Genomic DNA, 6,120 nt, shown 5'->3' with positions numbered 1-6,120 from the left:
GGATCCAAATGATTCAGTGTCTACTGAAATCGTTAGCAAACACCTTACTTCTTATTCAAACCCTTCACAGACAAATCTTCTTCATCATCCATCTATGTTAAGAATTCTAAGATATCATCGTATCTTTTATTATAAATATCTTCGATATTCCTGAAGATATTTACACAACTATTCTTATCCGAAATCTTCTATCTATTCGCAATATCTGCGTTACAACATAAAAAGAAACTGTGTTAGTTTCTAAATTCTGAAGAAGAAAAAAATTCGAATTTAAAATAGGAATGTTTTTGAAGTAGTGTTGGGAACTGAAGCATGAGTTAGTATAATATAATGACACTTGATCAATGTGATTATATTACAGTAAGTCATACTGAGTTTCTAATAGAACGTGATGATTCACAAAACATACCGTCATCATGTACTATTTACACGACTCTTACATTCTACCCAATTTCCAAACATATTAAGAACATATCATCTTGATAGCTCTATATTTTCGGATATTCTGGTAATTTGCCAAATTAAGATCGTGCCATTACGATTTTCTTATTGGAACATTAACTATGTTCATCCAAAAATTCATATCTACAAATTCTGGACCATTATCCGCTTGACTTAAGGTCGGGAAGAGAAAACGAAAGCATGAAGCTCCGAAATATAATGGAAAATATAAAGCCCGATAACAACCCCGAAATTATAAACCTTGTATATCAATGCGTATAGCAATATAAAGATACGGGAGAATGAAAAAACACAATAACCCCAAGGTAATGGTAGAAGAAAATAACTTCCTCCGATGGTAGATGAAAAAGAAGAATGACAGATATGAAAGTTAAGAGTATATCAAGAATCAATACTGGATGAAGCATATTAACGAATGCTTTAAAGTATGAATTGGGGAGAAAGACTAGAAGGTGTGAGCTGTGGAAATAACGAAACGAAGGGGGTGGATTTATAGTAAAATATCAGACAGAGAAATCGAGACAGATTATCGCATTTAATCAAATAAGATCATGATTTCCTTAATCACTGAAGAACCAAATCTTATAGCAAAGATTTTCCTTAAATTCCATGAATTCCAGAAATCAATCATAACTACGTCATCGGTTAAAAACGAATATACGTTTACTCATTTCACTCTCTTGCGATAGCTTCACTTATACTATTCGCGTAATCAAATTGTTTTATCTATATTACTCAATGATGATAAAACTCTATTTATCAACTCATATTCGTCATGAAAACATTTTTAAAGTTAGCCATGACGACCTCGATCAAATTTCGGGACGAAATTTCTTTAACGGGTAGGTACTGTGACGACCCGGAAATTTCCGACCAAATTTAAACCTAACCTTTATATGTTTCCGACACGATAAGCAGAATTTGTAATGTTGAATCTCAAAAAGTTTGGAACTACATTCATGTAATCAATTACCCTTTGACCGTGTTTGACGATTCACAAACAATTATGTGTATATAGATATGTATATATAATATATAATAACTGAAAATATTAACAAAGTATTTGATATATATGATACTTTACATGAACGTATTTGTTTCGATATATTTATCGACAGAATTAAGAGATAATATCAAATGATTGAATTATCAGATACATGATGATATGATTATGGGCCAATGTTATGAGGTCCACTGTGATTTAAGAAATCTATTCTTTTTGACAATATTCGAAAAATGGTAAAGTGATCTATAAGTAAGAATGTGGAGTGTAAATAACTTAGATGTTGGATATCGACAAGTTAAGTAACTCGACATTTTTCATTAAGATGATTTCATACGTTTATTAAACCTTTGGACTTTATCCCATGCTTCACCAACAGACTGTAATTTAAAAACTTGAAACCTATTATGAATATATATAATTCTACTTTTCTAAAATGTTTTATGATATAACGATTTAAATTAATATTAAATATATTTATACGCGTATTATACGTACATAGTTTTATACTTTTACTATACTTTAACTTTACATTTACTTTACTTTTACTTTACTTTAACTTTAATAATTCACTTTAATAATTCATACTTTAATAATTCACTTTAATAATTCATACTTTAATAATTCACTTTAATAATTCATACTTTATAATTCATACTTTAATAATTCACTTTAATAATTCATACTTTAATAATTCACTTTAATAATTCAAAAATCTATTATAAATAGAATTCAATAGGTTTCATTATTTGATAGAAACTTGAAAATATATTTCTCTAAACTCTCTCAATCGAATTACATATATATATTTACTTAGTATTATTTCAAGATATTATTAGTATACATAAAATACTACGACGGAGTTATATTCAGACGATTTCAAAATAAGTTTTCAAACGGGACAGAGCTAAGGAAATTATGGGTTATAGCTATGGAGGTTATGGGTATTGTTCGAGGGTATTGCTCGTGAGGTCAACCTAACGTTTATCATTTTCGTTGCGTCTACGTACTTTCCTGCAATATTGAATCACAATATTGATACGTTAGTGAATCCGAGACAAACCCTGCACTTGTTCAGTTCCGTCATATACATAATTGCTACGAAATACAGTATTGTGAGTTTCATTTGCTCCCTTTTTAATTTCTTTTGCAATATATATTTTTGGGCTGAGAATACATGCGTTGTTTTATAAATGTTTTATGAAATAGACACAAGTACTAAAACTAATTCTACGTGGGTTTAAACCAGAAATATACCCTTAGCTTGGTAACATTAAACTACTTGTCTATGTACGGTAGGCGCGAATCCTAAAGATAGATCTATTGGGCCTGACAAACCCCATCCTGACTATGGGATGCTTTAGTACTTCGAGGTTATATTAAACACACCTGATCTGGTGTACTTCAGAGGGTAAAACATGAACGTTAAGGCTTGTTACCGGGTGCCTACAACTTATAGAATACTTTTATACACTTGCGAGTGTACATATATTTATAAACAGAAATCTTGTGGTCTATTACTATTACGAAAATGATTGATTATGATAAACTAATGAACTCACCCACCTTTTGGTTGACACTTTAAAGCATGTTTATTCTCAGGTATTAAAGAAATCTTCCGCTATGCATTAGCTCATTTTAAGGATATTACTTGGAGTCATTCATGACATACTTTGAAAGACGTTGCATTCGAGTCGTTGAGTTCATCAAGATTAATATTAAGTCAATTATAGTTGGATGTAATATGAAATGGTATGCATGCCGTCAATTTTAGATGTAAAGAAAGTTTGTCTTTTAAAAACGAATGCAATGTTTGTAAAACGTATCATATAGAGGTCAAATACCTCGCGATGTAATCAACTATTGTGAATCGTTTATAATGTATATGAACGGGTCCTTTCATCGAACTACTTTGTAAACCTTGAAACATCCTTACTTTTGAAATGAATGTGGCATATCTTGGCCAAACGTTGTTTTAAAAGACTTATGACCACGTAACGGGACCTAAGTAGACGGCGCCGTCAATGACGATTTTTTCGGGTCGCTACAATCATCGAATGCCTTTCATAAGGGTTTCCTCTATGGTATTGGCCATCATTCCATCGTTGATCATTTCTGTTTCTGTAATCATTTCTTCTAAAGTTCTCACTCCACTTATAGTTTCTTGATCCGCTATCCTCAATCATCTGTGGTCTTCCCTGTAATACCCTCGAGGTTGAATTTTTGTATCATCTCCTGACCTCAAGTATGCCCTTCCGATTTCAATAGCTCGAGAATATGTCTTTGAGAGTGTTCATCTTAATTGCCTTACAAGTGATATATGCCGCCGCTGATCTAAACACAAAATGAAAGTAGATATTTGTAGGCTTTCAGGTAAATTTGGAATTTTTTGACATTCAAGGTATATCAATTCATGAATTCTTTTAATGGCTCCGTTATATATTGCTTTATTTCATGTGCATCCAAATGAGTTAACGTATATCTCCTTAGATTTTGGAATTGTAGTAGAAACTTTGCCTTTAGATATTGAAAACTTGTAATACTCCTTGGCTGCAATCCTGTGAACCATTCTCTTGCCATCTTCTGTAAAACCAATGGGAATATATGACAGGCTACTTCATCTTCCCTATGTTGAGTTCGTATAGTACATCTTCAAATAACTGCAGAAAATCTTCTGGATCCGATGATCCATCATACGTTTATAATGTGGATGGTATACTCAAGTTCATTGGAAGATGATAATTTGAGATTCGATCACAAAATCGTTGCGTTGTTGTAGACATAGCCATTGGCTTCTTTGCTTCTTCTCCTGTAATTAATGCAAACAAGTTATCAACAGCTGTTCCCCTAGAGAATGTTTGTACTTTTCAGGTGCTGCTCGTGAGAGTATAATAGCTAAAAATTTATTTGGTGATTCTTCAGTTATCTCTTCCTCATCGCTAAAAAATTCTCTTATCATTTTTCCTTTTGATCCATCATTTTTTTCTATCATCTTTTTTTATTCTCCTCTTCTTGTTCCTTTATTATTTTTACCATGATTACTTCCAATAGCTGCATCACTTGATTTTTCAAGACTTCTCCTTCCTGCTCATCGCTTCTAGTTGATTCATCATATGTTGCACTTTGTTCTTTTCTTTGAGAATTACCGAATAACTACAGAGGTTGCATTGGTGAAAATTTTACTTGGTGCGTGCTTTTATTCAATCTGCCTATGATCTCTTCGCTGTTATATTCCTCTTGTGCTCTTTTTGAAGATTCATGAGTTATTGTTTTACCTTGATCCCCTCCCATTTTTCTAACATTGTTTTCATGCCACCGTATTACAGAAAAAGCTTAAGAGTAAAAGACAAATGGCGCCAAATGATCGTATCAAATCCGGAATGCGAACAGGATACGAGTGCAGGTCACAAGCACGTTAACGGTGAGCGGTTTGATTTCCTTGAACTCTTCCGAATAACTATGATTACCGGATCCAAATTTGCTCCGAATCCAGTCAAGGTCAAACATGGTCAATTATTTAGAAAGAGAAAGTTCTTATACAGAGAGAGAAAGTTCTGTTCTGAAAAAATGATCTGATCAGCCAATTAATGGAGCCCAGGTAGCTTATTTATAGACAAAAAGTCAAAGGTTCACTTTCAAAAAGGACACTCATCATGCTCTGATTGGTGGGTCAACTCTTATCTTTTGGAGATTGACTAGATGGAATTGCTATTCACTCATCTTGTATCTTATATCTGATGTCCGCTCCATTAAAACATATGGTTTTTATGCCTTTTATTCACGTTCATGGTGAACGGTTCTTCAGTTGTATATGCTTTTCTGTTAAGTTTTTGTACGCTAGCCGGATAGTATATCATTAATGGCTATAAAGTTGGATTTGAGTGGACTGCTGAAGGAGGAGTTTATGAGGTATGTAGTTAGTTTTTTTTTTTTTTTTTTTTTTTTTTTTTTTTTTTCAATCAAAACTTCTCTTATGGTAATTGAGGTAGACAACAATTTTATACTTTGTTTAATCATTACCATTAATTGATTCTATTGATGAAAATTTGGTCTATAAAACCGTTGTTGGATATTATAGTTGTTCGAATACGATAACTGAGAACGGTATATTTTGAAGGTTTGAACTTTGTTAACGACATTTTTAATATGTATCAAATAGGTACATGGTAATGTATTTTTTTAAGATTTCTCACATCTTGAAATGTACTCCGTACTACTTAATTAACATTAATTTATTTTATTCGTTACCTTCACATGTATACAATTTATGCGTCCAAACTTGAATTAACCAAATTTCGTATCTTATTGCCTAATTTAAATTTACTAATGTCTTTTAACTAGTTTTCATCAGAGCTCACGGTATCCACACCGTTCTTGCTCGTCGATTTCAACGACGCCGGAAAATCAGACACCGCCCCACCGTTGAAACTCGTCGATTTCGTCCGTCAATTTTATCGTCGCTCAGGCGACGGTGATTTTTTATATTTTTTTTTCTTATCCTATTATTCTAATTGGTCAAACATTAAAATCGACCCCGAAATGGACACCGAACGACACCCCACTTTAATCAATTTCAAGGTCCATTTTCGACCTTGAAATGGACACCGAAAATGGACTACGGATACCTCGTGCTCTCATATCTACTTAACTATTGA

Source organism: Rutidosis leptorrhynchoides, chromosome 2, assembly GCF_046630445.1.
Source record: "Rutidosis leptorrhynchoides isolate AG116_Rl617_1_P2 chromosome 2, CSIRO_AGI_Rlap_v1, whole genome shotgun sequence".
NCBI classification, from domain to species: Eukaryota; Viridiplantae; Streptophyta; class Magnoliopsida; order Asterales; family Asteraceae; genus Rutidosis; species Rutidosis leptorrhynchoides.
Note: the sequence above shows the minus strand (reverse complement) of the source record.